Source organism: Pristis pectinata, chromosome 28 (genome assembly GCF_009764475.1).
Source record: "Pristis pectinata isolate sPriPec2 chromosome 28, sPriPec2.1.pri, whole genome shotgun sequence".
Classification (NCBI taxonomy): Eukaryota; Metazoa; Chordata; class Chondrichthyes; order Rhinopristiformes; family Pristidae; genus Pristis; species Pristis pectinata.
The window spans coordinates 16702888-16727842 of record NC_067432.1 but is presented as its reverse complement, the minus strand read 5'-3'; the positions used below and the strand labels follow the sequence as shown (position 1 = coordinate 16727842).

General features: G+C 39.0%; 1 protein-coding gene across 13 annotated transcripts in view; it reads right to left on the bottom strand.

Annotated features, from left to right (window-relative positions):
* The window catches only part of LOC127583915 (myocyte-specific enhancer factor 2A-like), a 177611-nt gene extending 163084 nt beyond the window's left edge, over positions 1 to 14527 (bottom strand). For 8 of the 13 annotated variants that reach the window (XM_052040326.1, XM_052040319.1, XM_052040324.1 and 5 more), the window contains exons 1-2: positions 13935 to 14026; positions 13440 to 13546 (exon numbers count right to left, since the gene is read on the bottom strand). The gene's annotated coding sequence lies outside the window, so the exon portion shown is untranslated. Of the gene's footprint in view, positions 1 to 13439; positions 13547 to 13934; positions 14351 to 14395 lie in introns of those variants that run through there. The other 5 variants (XM_052040315.1, XM_052040316.1, XM_052040314.1 and 2 more) reach the window with 5 other exon arrangements.
* Between the last annotated feature and the right edge of the window lie 10428 nt (positions 14528 to 24955).

Below are 24955 nucleotides of genomic sequence, written 5' to 3'. Positions count from 1 at the left end.
CAGTAGCAGTTCCAGAACCTTGTTCAAAGCTTCACTCTTCCCACTGGAACAAAGTCACGTACAGCCAAGGAAAATGCATAGTGGAAATAAAAGCAGTCATAAAACCTCAAAGAAAAACACATTTCTATGACTAACACAAACTAGTAGTTAAAGAATGAATTCTGTACAGTGGTATATTTTCCTACATTAGCATTATGTTCTTTGAAAAAAGAATCACTATACAAGCCACTCACCAGATTTTTTTTTAGTATTTTAATCAACATACACAATCCTGAAAGAAACACTATTTTACCTACATGAACATAATCAGAAGCAAATCCGAAATACACCGAAGCTCTCGACCCTCCTAGTCACGAGGGCTTGGAAAACAACTGTTCTATGATGGACTCTCTCAAACCAACTGTTTGTGGTCTATCACGAGGCTGACTAAATCACCAAATGCCTCTGGCCCAGTGGACACCTTACTCCTGTTTGAAAAATGGTGACAGCTGAAGGAAGAGATATTGATGGCTCACTAGTGGTTGAACAGCTGAGAAACCATTGCTGTCTTCTTCTATTTCACCTGCATCAGCAAAGTCACAGCTTGTAAAAGTCCACACAGTGGGGCCTTTCAGGCAAACCCTTCACTCACAGGGCAACATTTTTCTCTGCTCATTTTAATGCTCTCCAAGTCAGACTTTAGAATTTTCAGTGATAGCTGTCAGGTGGTCTAAAAATTCAAACTCACAAAAGAAAACCAGAGCTCTAAACCACCTTACTCACACTCCATAGAAAAAGAATACACAATTCAATGACAGCAAGCCAAACCAGCTTTCCCAACAGCAGAATGACTTTAATACTAGGATTTATGTTTCAATGGGTTCTAAGGCACTGAGCCAAGAAACAAATGCAAGAGTAAACTCTTAAACTGGTTTGTTGAAATTTAGGCAAAAGAGAGTTGTATATTCATTACATAATTGCATGAATTTATGATTTAGTGCATAATAAGAATGATTCTCCCAAACCCACAAACGGTAATAACTTTTTCCAAAGGCACCAGACCGAGACAGCTGCATCCCTCACTATTTATCAAATGATACATTAACATTAAATTATGTTATCTCAATCAGCATGCGAAATTAATGATTTTCAGGGTAGAGCAATTTAATTGATAACTCTCATCGGAAGATTAACAAGATTACTATTTGCAATAATACTGTCACATCTTTTAATAGTAAAAGTTCAGTAAGGTTCCTCAAGCTCTTTGTACAGCCCAAAAGTGTGTATGACATCACTTGGGTTTATTGAGCAGAGAACTAATCAATGAGCATCATTAAGCCTCATCAGCAAGCTCTTGAATAGAAGCATGAATTAGATTGCTCTCCTTGACAGTAGGAGTCATTACCACCCATAAGAACTAGGTTGATGATTGTATATTGAAAGGATGAGTCCAAGTACAATCTCTAAATTTAATGAGCAATGATTTAACATTCAAAATAAAGACCCATAAAAATGCTTCAGAATTTATGCAAAACTGTGATTGTAGAATATTATTATCGTAACAGCACACAACAAGAAAAAAAATACAGAATTTGCAATCTAAACACAAAGGAAGCAATTATTAAATAAAACATTTGCTATGATTGACTTGATCACATTTGCAAATGCAACAAAGATAAACATCAATATGCATTCCTTAAGTGAAGATTTCTCCTATCTTTGTTGTTTAAAGAAATCACGTTAATTTAAACAACATTATGATTTTAATACAAATATCATAAAGGAGAAAATCTTTACTCATGACAAGAATTGTATATTGACTGTTTTGAAAAAGAGGGAACAATTGAGGGTCATTGAAGTGGAATTGGTTTATTATTGTCACTTGTACTGAGGTACAGTGGAAAAACTTGTCTTGCATACAGTTCATACAGATCAATTCATTACACAGTGCATTGAGGTAGTACAAGGTAAAATAGAGAATGCAGAATAAAGTGTCATAGCTACAGAGAAAGTGCAGTGCAGGTAGACAATAAAGTGGAAGGTCATAACAAGATAGATTGTGAGGTCAAGAGTCCATCTGATCAGACTAGGGGACCATTCAATAGTCTTATAACAGTGGGATAGAAGCTGCCCTTGAGCCTGGTGGTACATACCTTCAGGCTTTTGTATCTTCTGCCTGATGAGAGAGGGGAGAAGAGAGAATGTCTGGGGTGGGTGGGGTCTTTGATTATGCTGGCTGCTTTACTAAAGCAGTGAGAAGTATAGACAGAGTCCATGGACTGGAGGCTGGTTTCCGTAATGTGCCGAGCGGTCTCCACAACTCTCTGCAGTTTCTTGTGGTCATGAGCAGACCAGCTGCTGTACCAAGTTGTGATGCATCCAGATAGAATGCTTTCTATAGCGTATCAATAAAAATTGGTGAGTGTCAAAGGGGACATGCCAAATTTCTTTAGCCTCCTGAGGCACTGGTGAGCTTTCTTGGTCATGGTGTCTATGTGGCCTACATGTGACAAGTGGTGATGGTGCCAAGATGTAGAGGAGTGGAAATGAAACTCCATAGAGGGATTAGCCAGTTCTCCATTCAACAGTTCGATACCAAGTCTGAATGTTCTCTAAACATGGAATGAGACCTGAAACATGATTTTACTAATCCCTTACCCACCAGACATTAGTGGAATCTTGTAAAAAAAAATGAACTTCATTTAGAATTAAAGGTTAGACAAGTTTCTTCTTATCAGTTCAAATGCTAATGCCAAGTAGATGTACCAATTAATTATTAATTTCCAAATAAATCCTAATAAAGTATCTCTAAGCATTCGGCGCACTTAATACTTCACTAAAGACAAAGAAGGCATGACTGCCAGCTGAGGCTTAAAATTTCTCTGCCACAACCATTTTCAACACAGCTCATTAACAATTGTTCAATTCCTGAATAACAAAAAAAAATTCTGTACCAGAAGTTCCTACCATATGTTTAAAGTACATTATAAGGTCATACATTTTGCAAATAGAATATTTTACAATGATGTGGAAAATCACACAAGGAGCTTTTGAAACTCATCCTAGACAAGCTGGTCAGAAATTAATGCATGGGCTCCACAGGAACTGAGTCTCAGGACCCCCGTCTCAGGTTCCTCTGAGAAAACCTATGGCCACGTGAGTTTCTACCCAAGAGAAGTGTTGCAGCATGGTCCAGGATAACAATTTTCCTGTGCAATTAACAGTGGCTGTACAGGCTGCATCAGCAATCCCGAGGTCAGCCCAACTCCTTTAAAAGGAGTAATCAATGGCAGTACCATGCTGTTAAAACTGCACTGTGGAGGTCGTGGCTACAAGTTGCTCCTACTGTCTACTTGATCCCCAGATGATGTTTCCCTTGGCTGGGGTGTCTAGAACCAGGGTCATAGACAACAAAATAAGAGGACAGCCATTCATAAAGTCAGAGTTGTACATCACAAAAACAGGCCCTTCAGCCCACTACATCCACACTGACCTTTTTGCCCATTCAGTACAGAATATGGGCGGCACGGTAGCGTAGCTGTTAGTGCGACGCTATTACAGCGCCAGCGATCGGGGTTCGATTCCCATCGCTGTCTGTAAGGAGTTTGTACGTTCTCCCCTGTCTGTGTGGGTTTCCTCCGGGTGCCTCCCACATTCTAAAGACGTACGGGTAGGTTAATTTGGGGTTTAAAATGGGCGGCACGGACTCCTTGGGCCAGAAGGGCCTGTTACCACGCTGTAAATAAATTTTTTTTTAATTTTTTTAAAAAAAAAAGAAAAATTCTTCAAAGGTTAGTAAATCTTTAGATTCTCTACCCAAGAGGGCTGCGAAGACTCGCATGCTGAGTACATGCAAGACAGAGGGCAAGAGATTTTTTAGAAATTAAAGGAATCAAGTGACATGGGATTAGTGCAGGAAAATTATGTCGAGGTAAAAAAAAAATCAGCCGTGAGCTTATAGAGTACCAGAGCAGACACAAGAAATGAAATGGGCTCCTCCTGTTTGTGGTTCTTACACTGGCAAGCACAGGCCTGACATTAGCACCAATTGCAATTTCAAATAGCCCTTTTAAACCACAATAGGCTACAACGTTATCAAATAGGGAATGTAGTCACTGAAGCGGTGAATAGGAAATGAAGCTATTGTAAACTGTTCAATAAAAACAAAAAGGGGTTAGAAATGAAAACAGAAAATACAGGAAGCACTTAGCATGTCAGTCAGAATCTGGGGAGAGAAAAACAAAATCAATATCTCAGATCAAAGACTCTTCATCAGGGTGTAGATCGAGTGGACAGTCAGAGACTTTTTCCCAGTGTGACAAAGGCTAACACGAGGGGACATAATTTTAAGGTGATTGGAGGAAGGTATAAGGGGGATGTCAGGGGTAAGTTTTTGTTTAAAAACCACAGAGAGTGGCGGGTACGTGGAACGCACTGCCGGCGGAGGTTGTGGGGGCAGATACATTAGGGACATTTAAGAGACTCTTAGATAGCCCCCTATTTTTCTACCATTCATTTGTCTATGTGGAAGCGAAGGGTTAGATAGATCTTAGAGCAGGATAAATGTTGTGCTGTAGTGTTCTATGTTAAAACAGCCATTTCACTATCCATGAGTGCTGCCTGAACAGCCATGCAGTTCTGTCATTTTCTGTTTTTGTTTTGGATTTCCAGCATCTGCAACTTCTGCTCCAAAATGGGGTTGTCATCTGCCTTAGTGCTGAAATAAATGCAGAAAAATAAAACCTTACTCAGTATGTTTGTGGAGGATGGGGTCACAGTACAAGAGCCCGTTTAGCCAAGAGTGAACAAGAATGGGCAATTATACCCAAGAGATTACATATTTATCTGGTGACCACTGAATAATTTTAGGTTTTATTCCTTTTGTAATCTATTAGTCACCTAATGTTTACTTCAACTAATTAGCAGGAAGAGCTGCTGGCGAAGAAAGGATTCAATGACCATCCCCAATTTGAGAACATGGTGAAGAGCCACCTTTTCTTGAACGACTGCAAGTCCTTGCAATGAAATGTTATGCAGGAGGTGCCATTATTTTGACCTAATGAAGTAACAGAAATAGATTTTTAAGTCACGAGGTTGTGCAACTTCGAGGGAAACTTGCAGTTATCAGGGTCCTACGCTTCTAACATACTTGCTTTTCTAGATGGTAGATGTCATGGATTTAGGATGTGCTGCTTGAGAAGCCTTGGCAAGTTGTTGTAGCTCATCTTTTAGATGGTACACACAGTGACTACAGCACATCACAGTGGAGAACGCAGAGGTTTGCAATGGTGTATTGGTCACAAGTCTCGTCCTGGATAAGCTTAAGCATCTTTGTAGTTGCACTCGTCCAGGCAAGTGAAGAGTATTTCATCACCCTGACTTGTTCTGGAGGACAGTACATTGGTTCTGCAGAGTAAAATGATGAATCATTTGCTGCAAAATAACCATCCTCTAAACTGCTCTTATACTCAGAATATTGTTACTTGTCCATTTAAATTTCAATGTCCACTGCCCCTTTCCATCACAGTCCTGAAACCATTCATTGTTTTCAATTAATATAAAGCATTACTTGACAATAGCATCACAATTGTCATATAAAATGGCTTAAGCCTTATAGCTGTCTTTTACTTCCACATGCGACTATTACAATTCTCAGCACAGCTGAGTGAAAGGTTCTCAAGACTTCAAGCAGTCAGGTTTTAACAAGTGGCAGAAGCCCCACTGACATTATCCACCAAGATGCAGTTTCACAAAGCATTTAGATTAGCAAAGAATTCCATAAACATAATATTTCAGATAATTGAAAAATTAATTCAAAAGGAAAAATTAATCTTGAATGTTGGTTAAAAGGATGAAAATAACCTCAATGTCAATCTTAATTAGAAAAATTCCACATAAGCACTTGCTCCTTTTGTATCTATTACAGTTGTAGTATCCAAAAAAAATCCCCATTTATGTGAATACAGGCACCTTGAGAATAACTTGCAGTAAGAAATTACACAAAAAAAATGGAGAGGTATTAGAAGCAAATTTGAAACATTCTTAAAATATTCCAGAATAGGCTACGCTGATAACTACAGTATAAAGGAAACTAAGATCATACATTTGTAAAATAGATATCCTCTATCATAAAGCCCAATGTTCAACTAGCAAAGGAAGAACAATAAAAGATATTCCCCAAGCAAAAGTCAACTAGGTCCAAATGCCAAATAGATTGAATTCAAAAAGCTGCTGGGCTAGGTCTCGTAACTTTGGCAAAAAAAAGTTATTAGAATCATTAAAAATATACTACAAATCATATCAAATGCACAGAAAACAAATTCAAAGATTTTGAGCATTCAATTTATGAACAAATATACTACAGACTGAAAGGTGCCAGCTTTTGTTGCTTTTATCAAAGGCAATCGAAAGATGCAAGTCACCTCTATTCAGAGCATGTTAAGCTCTAAGAAACTTATTACATCTGCTCCAAGGAACAGTGAGGGAGGGTTTCTGAGGTAATAATTAATCACAAATAGCGCAGGCATAGATGGTAATTTCAGTACAGATATATGTGATAACAACATAAAAGGTAAACAACAATCTTCTGCATTTCCACAGAAACATGAAAGGCTGTGGTGAATCTTGAAAATTCAGTGTCATTGCAAGGTGAGGATGGGATAGTCAGTTAATCCCATGTGCCTGAAATTGATGAACATCAAGTATACCTCCTGAAAGATATCTTAAATACTTTAGCAATCTACCAACAACATTTGTTCTAATTATAGTGAGGGGACTGTCCGATTCCTGTGGGTTAAAGTGCATCTATATTTTCTACTACTGGTGGAAGACTATGTAAAGCTAACCACCAGACACTGGATAAGAAATAACGGACTGAAGTATCCTCACCAGTTCCTGTGGCTACACCGATAACAACAGTATAAAAGGTAACTATGGTTGCCGACAGAAACCCACCAGTAGACGGGTCACTTTGTTCAAGAATTCTGAGTCTGCACACCTTGGCACTGAAGTACAGAACACAGTGGAGGTTGAATGCCAGCACACTTGACCTCCCTCGCTGTCCCTGAACTTCCAGATCATCCTGAGATGAGAGACCAGATACACTTTGTACGTGACCCCTCACCTTTATGGTAGTCACATCTGGGGCATAACTTGTCCCCATTTATTTGAATTGCAAAAAGTAAATGGTTTGCTTGCTTACTTTAACATTAAAAGGCCAGATTGCATTGGACCCAGTCCGTACTTTGTGTCTGCCTCTTGCAGGATCCCCAGCGTCACACTTTCCTTTTGCAGCTCCCAATGTCCTACTGGCCTTGCTGCCTCAGCTGTTCCATGAGGCGGAGCAATCTGCAAGCCGTGACTAGTATGCAGGCAGAGGAATCCAAGACCCTTCCCCCAGACAGCCCAGATGGCCTTCTGATGACACGAGTTGTCATGAGGCCTTTCCATGTTTCTAAACAGTTCAAAAACGTGCTACTAAAATCAAATTAAAAATTAATTTAAAAATAAATAGATACACCGGAAACATTTTCAACTTGTGTAAATTTAAAATATTAATTAAAAAACACACATCCTTTTAATAAAGTCGGTGGCCCACACTCTATGCCAGATATACCTGGTGTAAAGCTAAGGGAGCGGGGGGCAGTAACAGTTTACTTCACACCTATCAGATCAGTAAGATATGCAATGGTTCCTGAACTCCAGGGTCTGACTGGGAAATTGGACATGCACTCCTATTTCCACTATGCAGTAACATAGGTGCAGAGACCTAGATGCACTGATATTTACATTACAGCCATTTCTCTCCAGAGCTCCCTGCTAAAACTCATGTAATTTTTTTTTAAAAACAGGCAAGTGTTTGTAATTTATTTTTAAATAATAATTGAACTATATCTAAAGATGTTGAAACTAATTGAACTATATTTAAAGATGTCAAAACGTTTACAATCAGTTTTAAATGTATCTGATTATATGAGACATTCAAAAACAGTTGAAAAGGCCTTTGATAGTTTGAGCAGCCAAGGGGCCAAGAGGTGGAGTCACTGAATTCACCACCAATGGCCTAGTCACTGCTTGCAGACTGCTCCTCCAGTCGTGCAGCCACAAAAGGGTAATTGCAACCATGGGAATAGACCAGTGGGTGGGAGCGGAAGAGGGGGTATAAACGTGAAGCATGGGCATAGTCAAGCACAATCTGGCCTGCAGTAAACATAATGTACATATTTCCACGAGATGTAGGAGGCAGGGCACCCCATAGAGTCTATGCCAACTCACAGAGCAATCCCATCCAACCACTAATTTATCCTGTAATCTATTTTCTTGACCTCCCCAGACTCTACCACTTAGATACAGGCTGGAAATAATTTACAGTGGCCAATCAACCTACCAACCTTTGAAACATGGGAGGAAACCGGAGCATCCAGAGGAAATCCACATGGTCAGAGAGAGAGAACGTGCAAAAAGGTCAGGATTGAACTTACTAGCTGTGCACTGTGCTGCCATTGAGAGGAGGTTGAGACTGTATTCTTCAAGAAAATATACTTAACTGAAAGTTTGTGAATTTTGGTACATCTAGATAAAAGTAAAATCTTTGGACTACAATGACAAACAGAATCCTTCCCTCCAACTCTGTTTAATAACAGTAATTACATGCACTGATCACACACTCTCTTTTGAAGAATTCTATTGTAATTTTATTGTTATTGTCAATATGCTTAAAGTAACCATTCAAGTTTTCTCTCGATGATACCCAATCAGAAAGTACTGACAATCTAATTTATTATACAATATTTTCTGCAGTATATTGGTTTTCCAAAAACATGCATCTGTTTCAAAAATATTACTGGGTTATATGTAGAAAGTTACCATAATTTACAATAACCCTACCTGTTAGAAAGGTAATTTATTGAAATGACAGTAGTGGTAGAACTTGGCCACATTCCAGTCACATCTAAAACAATGCAGAAATATGGCATCCTGAACTCTCCTGCACCTTCAAATCAATACTAATCAATGGGATTTCAACACAAGAACTTACAAAAGCGTCCACACAACGTAATAACATTTTTCAATAAAATCCTCTCCTTGCCAGCTGATGCAAGGACTTCATCCATTACTAAAATGTGGCATTTTTGCAATCCCAACTCCAGATCCCATCCCACTGGCCATTTAGACCCCCACCTTTCAATTGCAACCTCAATCCCACCTCCAACAAATCTCAAGCACCTCCAACAGAACCCTTGATGGAAACTCCTACATCATGTCCCTTAGCACAAAGCCAAGGACTTCCTAACCAACCCCAGAACTGTACTGGACTGACTGCCAGCTTAAAGATAAAATCGTCACTTTGCTGTTCTGACACTAAGCCATAGTCATCTACAGAGAAATGAGGTGTGAGCAAGAACAGAAACAAAGAATTCACATTGTGAGAAGATCTCAGCATGCCTCACAACTAATGAATTGCCATAGTTACTTAAGCAAAAGCAGCAGACAATTGAACACAGCAATCTCCCATAAACAGAAAATGAGCCAATAGACTTTTTTTTTAAAAAGTTGTGGTGACTGAGAAACAATTTAGGCCAAGACACCAAAGATCCACAGTGGGCAACATATGAGAAAAGGTCTGCGTAGCTGTACAGTGTTTATCTGTTAATGGACAGGAAATAAATAGCTGTGGGTGGGGTGATATGTTCAAGACTTTTAATTTAGCCACCAGATTCCTCTAAATGTGCCTTGTATTTAAAAATTTTAAGTCTGATCTTTTTATGGTCTTCAGAGAAATCTGCTATTACATTAATGCTATTATGCAACTTAAAATGCCATTTTTGAACCCCAACTTCCACAGATTAGTAATTTATTTAGTTTAACTGGTCAAGTATGTTCCAGAGAGAGGCCTAGATGAGAATACATGGCTGTTTAGTACAGCAGTACAACGTTGTCTGTCACTAGGCTTTCAGTACAGTGTGAAGGTAAAATTGCCAAGTTTCTTAATTTGTCCACTTGAGCTATAAAAACATGCCTAGCAATAATAATCACAGATTTTGTTTTTCCATTCTTGGGCTGGGACTGAAGAGATTGTTATAAATTACTTAACATTACTCATTTACAGTCTGACACTAGTAGTGGTGCAACAATGTGAGATTATGAATTTAAAAGCACCACAAGTTACAATGTAGTCAACATACTCTAAAACATTCTGATGAAAATCTCTCCCCACTCCCGTGTATTTTGGTATGATTAAGGAAAATGACGCAGGTGATAATCCCATAACAATCCATAAACTTTCATTCCAAATTCTACAATAATTTTATGTTGGGCAGCCAGTGAGAATCCATTTACACTTAAAACTGAAAACAGAAAAGGATTGAACCATCATTACCTCATCATTACCTCATCCATAAATTTCTCCAATACCATTAATGGACAAAACTCCTTACTATAATTTACATACACTTAAATAAAACAAACAGGAAAGTCCTCCTCTCATTGTCTGACGCAACCCTTCTTTATCCTTGGGTTAACTTTTGTTAGCTGTTCCTTAATTAGTCCTTCCTTTTCCTGTTTCCTCCCAACACTTCATTTTGGCTGTAGAGCAAGCTTGGTTTTCCTCTTAAAACAAACAAAAAAGTATTCTTTACTTCTTGTTTCAATTAAACTCTTAATCCCTGATCTCTCTTTCCGCCTGTCTCACAGCTATCATGCCACAACACTGGGTGGTAGAGGTCCTGGCTTGGATCAGACTCTGACCAGAACAGACAAGTCTGTTATTTAGTAATAAAAAGTCTTCCTCACCATATTATATTTTAATCGGTGATCACATTTCACAGAAATCTCAAAAGATTTAATCTGTCAACCTTGCAGCTCAACAAAACCAATTAAGAAGCTGTTTGAAGCCTCATTTTGCCATATTACTTAAGATATTAAAGAAGGTACAAGTGCTATTATATACAACCATCAAAACAAACATGATGTATTTCCTCTCAAGAAATGTAATGTATTGTGAAACCTTTGTATTCAGGCTGTAACCATGTGAAAGTCCCATGAACAACAAAAGTAGATATGTACTTGAAATAATCTCAGTGTTTTTCAGCCGTTTTATTTTGCAGCAACTCTTAATGCAGTACAGGGACCAAAATAAAGCTCAGTTTTAAGTCAGTATCAATTCGTTGTAGATAAGAGCCTGAATTCTGACAGGAATTGGCAGCTACAAATCTTACCACAATGTATAATTCGGAAACCCCAGATGCAGGTGCAGAAAGTTAAATCTACTGCCAAGATGTGCAATAAAAGACGCATGCTGTGTTACAAGTATATGAACTTCCCCATGCCTATGGTGGTGCCATTGGCCATTATGACCATATACTTAATATAGAAGCCACATTTTGAGCTGGCTTGAAAAGTATAATATATACTGATTTACATTCTGCTGAACTTCCTTGATATGATCTTAAATGTCATTATGCTACTTAAAATAATTGAATCTTCCAGATGAAGCAAACATCAACTCAGCAAAATTGTACCATCTCCTAAAATGATAAATTCATAACCCAACTTCAATTTACTGAATATTTCCAGTTAGAATAAAATGTTTTATTTAGAAAATACTTCCAAGTTTAAATACTTATACAAAAATGCATTCAGTTAACGGTTACTACACTATTGAGATTCAAAATCACCAAGAAAATGTCCTACTGTTGTCACAGCAATTCCAAACCAATCAAGAAAAAAAAATTACTTGGATCTACAAAAGAAAATTAAACAGTAAAAAAGATTGTCAAAGGTTGGTATCTTTAAAACTACAATTATAATCATTTATACTGCTGCAATTGGTCCCAATTTTAATTTTTGTTTAGTAGATCGATTCCATGTCAAACTTTCAGTCATGGGCCACTGGCATAATCTGCTGTTCTGATAACACACATCAACAACTTCTTCATATATTTGTGACTTCGGAAAAAAAAAATCACACAAAAAAAATAATTTTATCTGTGGTATTTCACATTTCAAATTGCTATTCTTCCTTATGAAATCCAAGCCAATTACTTCCTACAGGACAGGATGCATGTGGATATTATTGTACCAAGTTACATTGATCAAACCCTTATGTTTACAGAATCCTTTCATTGATCTGTACATGAGCAGAAATCACTAGCTGTTTCTCTTTGAGAAACAATATTCTGGATTTATTTTAAATGAGTGCAAAAATTACTCTTATGGATAATAAACAAACCACATTTTTAATGTTTTCAGGAACATTTAATTCAAAGAATTTGGCACCACAATCTGAAAGTACAAGCACTAACATATAAATGTGAATTTTCCATGCTATATGTTTAAATAACTAATGTAATACAATAGAGTCATTTATTGCAATGCATTTTACAATGGGTCAGAAAATGCAAAAATTTAGTTTATATAGTATAATGCTTTAAAACTGTTAACATAGTATCCAGCCAAGTACACACTAAAAATATTATTTGAGCAGCAGATATTTCCACTGTAATTTAATACCACACTCAGCCCAATCACTGAATAACCATTTCTTAAATAAAGCCTTAAGATTATTGCCTGTCAAGGAGCTATCTTACTAACTTTGATCACTAAGTTTACAATATTATATTGTATTACAAATGACAAAACAAATCTGTGAAACATCATGTAACAAACGTGACCTTTAACAAGCAATACCACGAGACCATCCAACAAGAATCCAAAACAATCAGTCTGCCTATTTTTTTTAAATATCAATTAATGCTTTATTTATAAAGCTACATTGAGAGATGAAAAGAAACTTGTTTCAACAATCGTGAACACCAAGGAGATCGCAGAAGAATTAGCATACGGCTAATAGCGCACAAAAATGAACCTTTTATGGATTTTAACGCATTATATAGGTTCAAATATACTGGAGTCATTATGGAATTAAACATAACTGAACACCAACAATGTAGCTCCATAAAAAAATCATTGGCAAAATAAACTTATTCACGTCTGGTTAAGAGAACTTCGCAATAAAATTAAATTCTCTATGACCATTCAGCTGAACCGTCAAGCTATTAAGTTGTAGAGGACATTCATCTCGCTGCCCAATTACAATTAAGTAATGTGGGAATTTAAGAGGCTGCGTTTTGAATACTAACTGAATTAATGTCTTCAATGAGAACGTCCGACTCGCACGCGTAACTGAATGTTTTGGAAACTAGATGGATTACTTCATAACAGGGCAATTTTCGCGTCTCCCTAAAGAATACATGACAGCCAACAGAGCGATTCTGCCCATTTACTGATCACGTAGATAGAGGATGTGAAAGAGCACATTCACACAATCCTGAAACAGTCCACCAAAAATCAAGCGTGCAGCTTTAAAGAAAATACAGAGTAAACATTCTTTCCCCCCACCCCTCCCCCCCCCAAAATAATATATTTAATCAGTAAATAAAAAGTAGTTTGGTTGAACTTACTGATTCCTGCCTCTTTGACGGCGGCCCTGACAATCCTGTTCCAAACTTTTAAACCTTGGAGTGTTCGCCGCACACCATTCACTTTCTCCTCAACTGTCAGAAAAATCCTTCAAGAGTTGGGGGGGGGGGGGGGGGGTGGAATTAGACAAACATGCCAGAATATTTCCGGGTTAATACAGAACAGAACTCATTCCCACTGTAACATCACCAAGAGAATGAGCCTAAGGAGAGGGGCGGGGACGTGGGACGATATTCCCCTGCCTATATATTTTTTTAAAAAAATTAAACAGAAAAAAATACAGTAGGTAAGCACTGTGAGGAATTATTCCCGCTGTTCTATAGAGAGTCAGCCCCCCGAAGCTCTGATGCTGCGGTGCCTGTCATTACTCTGGGGCAGGAAAGGCAAATATCCACTCCAAACATGCTCCGATTTCCCTGCCAGGCAGATACATTTGGGTGGCTGGGGGAAGCAGAAATGTTGCTATTTTTACTCACCAGTCAGAGGATACTGTATCAGCCGCGAAATGAATAATTGTATAAAAAAGATACAATGTTGCTATTTTTAGTCTCCCACATACAGACCTGCCCCTTCTCTTACAACAGCAGCGCTTCGCATCCTTCCGCCACCACGGGAAATGCCTACAACCAAGATGCTGGCTCCAGCTTTCATTAGGGTTTTAACGCCCTAGCCCCATCGTTGCACCTCTCATCCAACAACCGACCCTCGGAGCCCGTGGACGACTTCGCCGGTGTTTGAAACACGGGATCTATTTTTTTTTCTCCCAGGCGAAGCACCGCGCAGAGGCACGCAGCACCCTTCACTCTGCTCAGACGTCAAAGGCAAACAGCTAATGGGAGTGTGCGCCACGGGGGTTGGTATTTTCACCAAGTGTGGCGCCGGGTTGCTGTGTATCCCAGCAGCATTTTGTTGAAGAGGGAAATAATCAATTGCTTACTTCATACTTTGGGCTTTGTTGAACTTATGCTGCTGCTTTTGTCCAGTTTAGACCAAAAACATTTCCGGATCACTACTAAATTCTCCCCACCTGCAATTGACGTCACGAAGGGCCAAGGCAACCCAACTTGCTGCCTGGCAGCCTGAGTTGATTGATGGACGATTCGACGGACCAATCATCCGCCGGCTTTCCCTGTCTGTCGTGCGAGGTGGCAGGCGTGGAGGGTGGAAAGAGCCAATGGGCGAAGGGCATGGGTTGGGTGCCGGCGTTCGGAAATAAGGTTAGGTAGTCGGAGCAGCGCTGGAGCCTGTCTCAGGAAGAGGGTGGGGTGGGTGCGGGCGACAGGCGTTCTTTCTATTTCGTTATATAGTTCTTGTCAGGCTGTTTCCTGATGTTAGGTTAAATCTTCCTTCTCGGCTAGTGTTAGTGATGGTTCCGTTGTGAGCTAATGTTGAGTCTTAAAAGGCAAACACAAAAGTGTGTCCAGTTCAGGCCGGAAATTTTCGTATTAAACCAGGTCAGCCTTTGCTCAGCATCCTGACTCCTGGGAAACTTTGATATTTTGCCTCCAAAAAGCTTTCAGAATCAAATACCCCCGCCCCCCTATTTTCTCACCGCTTGCCCGAGGCCGGACAATAGTGAAAGACAGAACCCATCACGAGCAAAACTACTTTGATGAGTTGGAAGCGATGTGTTGCAGGCCGATCGGGCTGCATGAGGGTTTTCTGTAAGAAAAAACGTGGAATACCAGTCAAATTTCGTTGTTAAACTCAGGTTAAGTGAGAGAAAACAAAGTGTAACCTGGTGAAGGTCTGGTTGAGATTTCTTTTCCCCACATCTTTACATCACATTATTTCAGATCTTTAAAAAGGCACTCACGGAGACAGTGCACAGAAGCAGGACGCCAAGGTTAGCTGGACGACCAAAGGGCATAGCCACGTCTTGGATTTTAAGGAACTGTTTAAAAGTGAGGGTCAGGCTGGAAGGGTGTAGGGGAGTGGATGTCTGGAACAAGGCAAAGTTGATAAAAAGAAGGGCAGATGTACAAGAACTGAGGAGAAAAGAAATAGGGAGTTCTGGTGGGGCAAATAGAGGATCTGAGGCTGGATAGAGAGATAAGACAATATAAATATGGAGAAAAAGAATCTTAAATTGGAGTGGGGAGCAAGCATGGATTATCAAGGAGATTAGAGAGTAAGTTTGGTGTCAAAAATAGAAGATATTTTTGAAAGCTTTAAGTTCACAGAATTGGAGGTTTGGAGTGGTGTAGTTAAGTCTAAAAGTGATGGATTTATTTATGGAAATTCTCAATGGGTGGATGCTGGCTATGTTGGGCAGTGGTCAGTCATTGATGGTGGAGGGTTGGAAGTTCTTGGGCTCATAGGACACCAGGTTGATAGGATCATAGGGTTAGTACAGGTGGGTACTTGATGATTGGCATTGATGTAATGGGCTGAAAGACCTGTTGCTGTGTTGTATGACTCCCTGACACTGACAGCTCAAGCAGTTGGTTCAGTCTGAGATTCAAGAGAGGTTGGAAGTTGGGGCAAGGATATAAAAGATGGTGATTTTGCTCCTCCTGGCATTTGACTGGAGGAAATGGCATTTCTCATAAATGATCTGACAATACAGGTTGTAAAAGAAAATTTTAAAAAACTGAAGATCCTGGAAATCTAAAACAAAAAAAAGAAAATTCTGGAAATACTCAGTAGGGTAGGCAGCATCTCTGGAAAGAGGAAAAGGTAAATGCTTCAGATCTGGAACTGTTCATCAGGACAAGTGGCAACATATCTGGTGGTGGAAGGGTGGGATTTCAGGCATCAGTAAAACTGCAGGAGCTGGTCCCCATGTCCTCAGATGCCATTCTGGGATATATGCCATCAGGCCCTGTGGACTTATCCATGTTAATGCTTTTCAGAAGACCCAGTACTACCTCCTCCTTAATCTCAAAGTGTCCCAGCACATTAGCATGCCCCACTCTGCTTTCACTATCCTCCAACTCCTTCTCGGTAAATACCAACACAAAGTACTCATTTAGTACGTCAGCCACTTGCTCTGACTCCAAGCACAGATTCCCTCCTTTATCCTTGAGAGGACCTACTCTCTCCTTAGTAATCCCCTTTTTCTTAATATGAGTATAAAATACTCCTTGATATTGTTCACTAAGAACATTTCACAACCCCTTTTGGCCTTCCTAATTGCCTACTTTAACACTGCCTGCTATCTTTATATTCTACAGTCTGATTTTAGCTTCCTAAGCCTTACATATGCTTCCTTTTTCTTCCTGACTAAATTTAGGACCTCTCGGGTCATCCAAGGTTCCCTTACCTTACCATCCTTGTTCTTACTCCTTACCAGAACATACTGATATGGATCTCTGATCAGCTGGTCTTTAAACAACTCCCACATGTCAGACGTGGACTTGTCTGACAGCAGCTGCTCCCAACCAACACCTTTTAGCTCCTATCCTATCCTGTCATAATTTTCCCTCCCCCAATTTAGTACCTTCCCACAAGATCTGATTTTATCCTTGCTCATAACTAACTTAAAACATGATGAGTGGTGGTCACTATTCCTAAAATGTTCACCCTCTACTAGGCCTGGCTCATTTCCCAAAATCAGGTCCAGTATGTTTTCTCCTCGAGGTGGGCTCTCCACATACTGTTTCAAGAGTGCCTTTTGGATGCACTGAAGTAACCCTGCCCAATCTAAGCCTCTTGTATTAACGAAATGTTCAAGGATTTTGAAATTGGAACAGGTTTATGAAGGTATAGTTGTTTTCAAGGACAGTTGTTCAATGTGGGTTTTCAGGTGACAGCTTATAATGTCTGTTCTGAAGGGAATGAGAGTAGTAAATAAAAAAATAAGCCATTACAAAGCCAGCTGGGACAGGAGCCAAGAAGGTGCATTTGGTGATCTTGAGAGTCAAAGAAGCAGAAGTTCAGTCAAATGCAACTTGAGCCCTGAGTGAACATGAGTGGAGACAAGTGTGAATTTAAGAAGGTATGTAAAATAAGGGTCATGGTACAGGTATCCTGAGATCAACATTTCACTTGGTGGCTAAGGGAAAGCAGAAGTAGCTAATGGATTGAACCAATGTGAGTGGCAAAGTACACAAGCTCCTGATGTGTTGTTAGATTTAGCAATCGAAGGTGCAAGAGAGATGGGTTCAAGGACATAGTTGGAAGTGGAGAGAGGGAGAGATTTACCTCTGTTCTGCTTGATAACTCTGTTTGGTCTTCAGCTTTGACAGTGGAGTGTGAACCTACACTACTCACTGTGGCCCAGTCAGGAGCAGGTTGTAAAAGAAAAATCAAACAGAAGACTTCAGACGTTTCACTGGTGTGATTAAGTATGATTGTGCAGATTGATAACCAAAGTATTGCGGCAAATGAGAGTCAAAAACTAGGCAGGTTGTAATTTGAAACTGAGTGGTTGGAAGGTTTCCAGTGATGAATTGGAAGTGGTGCTGGAAGGGAATAGAAGGATTTATGTCAAGGGATACAAGGAAATGGTCAACTTTTTTTATATATGTGATCAAATCTCAGTGAGTGGAGAAGCCAAGTAATGTTGTATGGTAAGGGGGCTGGATGTGAATGTAGGTAAGAGATCTTGTGTGAAAAACATATGAGGGAAGCAGTAAAATAAGAGGAGAACATAGAACAGTACAACACAGAACAGGCCCTTCGGCCCACAGTGTTGTGCTGACATAGCTAATCCCTCCTACCTACAGAATGCCCATATCCCTCTATTTTCCTCTCATTCATTCATGTGATGGGCAACTTGTTACAAACTATTCTGAGAAAGGTAATGGTGAATTGAAACAAAGATTAAAATCACTAGGAATGAACAAATGCTTTATGCAGATATTGGGGAGAGAGGAAGGTAGATTGTCTCAGTGAGGAAATTGAGGTGGAGCTGGAGAGTTGTGGCAGAGAGTGAGAATCTGAGGGAGAACAGGCAGGGGAGCCAGTGTAAGGCAGCAAAATGAAGAGAAAATGTCAGAAGAATAGGTGAGTCAAAAGTGTTATTTGGTCATAGAACCACAATGAATGCTTGTGTGATTTAGGAGCTGGGAAGAATAATGAGATTTCAGTCAGGCGCAAGCTGCCATTAGCCTTGAGCCAAGTTATGATTGCTCAAATATTTTAGGTAATTATAAATTTGATGTTTAAAAGTGAATGGGGAAACAACCCAATGGATTTCCCTTGTCCTAGCCTCCTCACCCATTTTCCTCATCCACCCAAATTCAGTTGGTCTGTATGTGGAGAGCCAAATACGTCAGCCCTCTGAATCCTCAACTTGGACAGCAAGGACAGGGTGGCAAGTAGGCCTCCAGGACCCATTCTCAGAATGTCTTATAGTCTTCGACAGAAGCTAAAGCTGGAACCGGAGCTCTGGCTCCTGGCAACAGAAGCTTTTTTAAATAGTTCTTAATATATCTGGCATTCAGGAACATTTAAAAACTATTAAAATTAATGTAAATGCCTAAAGTTTTTAAATTATTGAAAAGTTTAAAAATGTTAATTGAAAGCAAATTAAAGTACTTTGAAGTCATTAAAAAATTATATTGACGTAAAATAATGATGAAGAAACTTGCCTTCCCTCTTGCACAGTCCGAGGATCCCCAATGAAATGAACATGGTCCCGGATCTATGCCAGCTCGGCTGAGGAAACCTAGCAAGGCTGGGCTCCACTGTTGAACTCCAAATGGAGTCCAATGACAGAGCTCGAGAAAAGATGAAGCCAGAAGACAGAAGAATGAACTGATTAGAATGTTTGTAAGTTTTAATTCAGTGAACAGATTTGAAACAACATTAGTTTTTTTTTGTTTCCATATTCATTGGATTTGTTTGCTGGAAACAATGACCGGTAGTTACTTAATGAACAAAGTGCAATACAAACATCATTCACCCTTCAAGATGGCTATCAGCAGATGGGGTGTTCTACTATGCAGGTATTCATCATACCAATCAGAGCACACTAACTGCATATGGTAACATTGCATGAATCTCAATGCATTGAATAACAGAAATTAAAAGTTAACATAATCTCTCTGTGGTTCATAAGTTAGGGTGAGAAAAGCACTTTTGGCCCATTGAAGTTCAACTTAACCATTATAGGAACCAGCTGCAGTTTGAATGCCCTCAGTGCTTTTTCCATTACACTCTGCCCAGCAGATTATACCAAACACATCACTCTTTGTGTGAAGAAGCTCTTCTTAATATGTGTTTTCAATTTTTCACTTTTAGATTTGCCCTTTGGCTTGACTTCAGATGCTTGGTAACAGCTCTGATTTTGTGTTTGGTGATCCTTGAGTTCACTTACTGCCTGTTGTAACTAGAAAATACTTGCTTACTGATTTTTTATTTCATATTAGCTTTAAAACTAAATATTTGTAAATAATTAAGTGGAATGCTAAATGTAGGCAATTTTTCAAATTCAATCTGTAATGATCAGTTCTTTACAAAGAGACATTTACACTTCATACTTAGCAGAACAAAAAAATTATTATGAAGGTTAATGAATTCTAGAAATAAGCCATTAGACCTGAACATTGACAGCTTTTGTTGTGTTTGGTTCCTCTACATTTTCTATACAAGTCTTTGCACCTAGTCATATAATCGGTAAACTGTTCAGTGTTTCTGAAATAATTTAAAGAGCAGAGGAGGAAACTGTGGTTTTAAATGAACTAATTGCTAAGCAGGGATTCTTTTCCTTTTTGATAGGGATTGAATTTAGTACTTTCCACTGACCTAAAATTTCTGAATTAAGTCCCAGATCAATGTACTCTCCCATACTGCACTAATGTAAATACAGTACTAATTACAGGTACTGTATTTATAGACTGAATAAATTAAACACTTTCTGAATTATATTTTGACTTGCATCCACGTTTAGTTCAGTTTCATTCCTGAGTGAAAGCAGGAATTCATTACAAGCTCTCAGTTTGTAAACATCCTTGGAAGGAGACAAAATGGTTCTGTTTAATTGTGGCATACCAGAAACTGCAATATTAACCCTTTCACTGCTCAGAATGTGACCCAGAATGTGAAACCTGAACTGCAGGTTTAGCATATAATACTGACTTTGTTATTTTATTTATTTCAAGTAAAAGTGCATAAACAAGAAGTAATAGCAGTAATGACACAGTAAGATGTTTTGAAGCAGTTTGGGACTTAATAAAATTGGGAACAAACACTCACTGGATAAGGCTACAATTACCATTGGTGGAAGAAAATCAAACAACAGATACTGGTAATCTAAAATAAGTGCAGAAAGTGCTGGCAAGGAAGGATTCCGGACCCAAAACATTAACTGTTTCTCTTTCCACAGATGCTGCCTGACCTGCTGAGTGTTTCAGCATTTTCTGTTTTTAATTCAAATTACAATTGGTGTTGTAAACATAAAGTATAGCATTCAAAAAATAACCAAGTGTTTTTATGGGATCACTACACAGAAATAAAAGAAAATGAAAATTCTGTTTTCAGGATCTGATATTGAATCTGTGTCGTGGAAGTGAAAAGAAAAATAGAATAACGATTTTCGTTTAAGTACACATTATAAGTGTAATAAAATTTACTGTTTATTTAAAATACTAGAGGCATCCAATAATGGACTACTAATGCAGTGTTAAAACATTTCACAGTGTCAATGAAAACCTCATAAGCATCCAACTTTTGGACTCTCCCTTACTTAACAGAGTGTAGCATGGAATTGTACTGAACACCAGAAATGTAATTTATTTCAGCATGAAGTGTGTTTAACACTTGTTTCTCAAACTAGTTTCCATGATAGCAAACATGGTGCCTTCTTATTTACAGGCACTATATGAGAACAATTCAGATTTTTTTTGCAAGTTTGCTAAATAAGTTAGCCAAGTTTTATTATTACTTGGAAGAGAATATATTTTATATCATTTTCATATGATAAATGTGTTTTATAATAACAGATAGGAGGCCTATAATTTTGGACTCTAATGATTTGACTCCATCACAACGTCTCAGAGATGCTGTCCCTGTTTTATGTACTTGATAGAATTTGAAGGTAATGTTTAAATCTGTGTTATCCTAGCTCACATTCCAAATATGTTTGAAAGAAAGATTTACATTTCATCACCTAAATGTATCTCTACTCTAAGTTTGGTCACTGTTTATACAGAGGCAAAAGGAGCAATAAGTTTGTGAAAGACAAAGTTTCACATAGGAATGAGATAAAGAGCCAGTTTATGAATTAGAATTACTTCAAAACTCCTAAATAATAATCCTGTTGGGAGAATTATGAAAGACCTTTGGTAGGGAAGATTTGGAGAAGATACTTGCACTTGGAGGAGAGAACTAGAGGCCATAAGTATAAGGTAGTCACAAAAGAATTCAGGATAAACTTTTTCATCCAGAAAGAAGTTAAGATGTGGAATTCACAACCACATGTTATTGAGATATCTAGCAAAGATACAATAAACTGAAAGCTTGATAAATGCATTAGCCATAAAAAATCATTTGGTGTGATAATTCAGTTTCAAAAACAAAATTATAATTTAAACACAGTTAACATGATGTTAAGTAATCTTTACAGCATAGAAACAGGCCATTCACCTAAATTGGCCTGTGCTGGTATTTACACCCCACTCTAATCCCTTACAACTTTCTTTAGCTTCCCATTTTGTGCAGCAGTGCTTATCAACAACTCCTTTTTCCACAGATAACCACTCTCTTGCTTATGGAGTTTCCACTACATTCCTAAACTCCATTCCACAATCAGAACTAGTATTTCCAGAGCACCTGTGGATGCCAGCGTCATCCAGATACATAAATATCCCAGCCATCCACCCTCAACCACCTCCACATTCCATCTTTATATCCCACAACTCTGATTCCTACCTATCCCCAATATTTTCAGAGTTCAAAACCTCCATTCTACCCAGATCTTTCCCAGCAGTCAAGTACCACAATATTACAATCAATAAATAACATCCTCCTTCCAACCATTATAATTTACCTCTTACCAATTTCCCTTATCATTTTCCTTCATAAAATTCATTGCATAACTAAAATATATTTAACCAATCAGAAACCTGGAACTTGCACATTTTCTTTATTTTTTTTAACTGAATGTGGGCACTGTAAATACAACTGTAATGTTGCCCATTTGTTTCCCAGAAGGCGAAGCTGAACCTTCAGTTCTCTTCATTTTTACAGCTGTGTAGCCTGGCAGGTCGCTTCAGTGGGTGTTGAAGATCAACAATATTGTGAGGGAATGTGGGTTCCCAACCTTCCAAGAGTATCCTGGAGTTTCCAGGAACAGAAGATTAATCTTTCAGGAGCTATTAGAAGAACCTGGGAGATTTGCAGCCTTTGGCACCTCACTTCAGTTGCAATGAATGGGCAGCATATGTTGAAATTGAAAATAAATGTTCTTAGTCACTGTTGCCACAGGGCTGGGCATTTTTTGTTTGTTTTTCTTCCTCTCTGGTCTATAATCGTACTTATTGGCCCAAAGAAGTCAAGGGCTTAATTAAAACTAAAATTGACTTCTCTTGAAAGAAATAACCTACATTTATATTGTACCTTACACAACCTCAGGAGATCTCTACAGCCAAATAAATACTTTTAAATGTGTAGTTACTTATACCATAGGAAAAGAAGCCAAACTGTATGCATCAGAGTGCCCCAACAGCAATGAAGTAAATGTGCAGATTTTCTTCTTTAATTGGTGGGTGAGGAAAGTTTTCCATAGGACTCTTGGGGAATCTCATCTGGTGGTCTTGGTAGAATCTTTTATACCTAACTAAGAGTATAGTTAGGGCCCAGTTTTAATGCCTCCTTGGAACATGCCAACTCTAACAGAGCACTACTCTCTACCGCAGAGAAATATGAACCTCAACTTTACAGTTAAAAATCTAGAGCAAGGCCAAAATGTACAGTCAGGTGAGAGAGGCACCTTTTAGTCAAGTCTGACAACTCATCAATGTTCACAGCAACCATCAACACCTCCATGCTTGACTGGCTGTAATGTGAATTCACCACTCTCAATCGACAGGATTCTGCTGGTGCACATGAAAGGCTTTAGTCAACTTTTATCAAGCATTTAACAACAGCAAATGCCATGAGATATCCACTATCTACAACCTGATAATAGTCCATATAAAGAGTGCAGAGAAAATTTACGAGGACGTTGCCAGGACTAGAAGGCCTGAGTTATAGGGAGAGTTTGGCCAGGCTAGGTCTTCATTCCTTGGAAGATAGGAGAATGAGGGGCGACCTTATCAAAGTGTTCAAAATTATGAAAGGCATAGATAACGTGGATGGTAACAGTCTTTTCTGCAGGAAAGATGAGTCTAAAACTGAGAGGCATTGGTTTAGGGTGAGAGAGGAAAGATTTAAGAGGGACCTGAGGGGCAACTTTTTCACTCAGAGGGTGGTGAGTGCATGAAATCATGTAAGAAGAACTTGGATAGGTACATGAAGGGGCGGGGCTTGGAGGGATATGGGCTGAACGCAGCAAATTGGGACTAGTTGGCTGGGCACTGTGGTCAGCATGGAGTGGTTGGGCTGAAGGGCCTGTATCCACGCAGTATTGCTCTATGACTCTATAATCTGTTTGAGACACATGCAAAGTATTCATTACATTAAATCCTAATTGACTAGATCCTCGAGAAATGATGAGAAATGCTTTGCTATTTCAATACACATCTCACAATGTTTTTTATTCGTTTAACTATTTAGTCATCACTGGCAAGAATGTCTTTTATCGCTAAAACCTAATTGCCCTTAAAATAGTGAAAGTGAGCTGTTGCCTTGAACCACTGAAGGTATTTCCAATTCGCTTTTAGGCACTATACTGTGGTCCAAGACTTTAACCCAGTGATGATGAAGAAGCAGTAAGGTTAGGTTGGTATATATTATTTCACAGAGAGTTTGGATTTGGTGATGTTCCCACGTTCCTGCTTCTTCTACCTTTTAGATGATAAAGGTTGCAGATGCTACTGAAGCCTTGGCAAGTTGTAGTGCAGACAGTGCTCACTGAAGCCACAGTGCATTGGCAAAGTAAGTAAGTGCTTAATGTCTTGGATGAGCTGGATCATGTCCAGCTTCTTGAGTGCCAGTGGAGCTGCACTTGTCCAGGCAAGTGGCACATATTTCATCATGCTCCTGAGTGCTCTGCAGGTGCTAGAAAGACTGGGGATTTTGGAGATTTCTTGTGGCATTTGCTGTTGCTCAATGCTTGATAAAAGTTGACTAAAGCTTTTTATGTGCACCAGCAGAATCCTGCCTAGCAGGGAGTGGTGGATTCACATTAAAGCCAGTCAGGCATGGAGGTGTTGATGATTGTTGTCAGACTTGGCTGAATGGTGTCACTCTCACCTGAGTCAGAAGATTGTGCATTTAAGCCCTGCCACAAAGTATCCAGTTTTTTCCAAATTCTTTCAAGGAAAACATTTACCATTTTCAGCATCCACCCTTGCAATGATCTAATCACTGGCATTGGCTCACTACTTATAGAACATAGAACATTACAGCACAGTGCAGGCCCTTCGGCCCACGATGTTGTGCCGACATT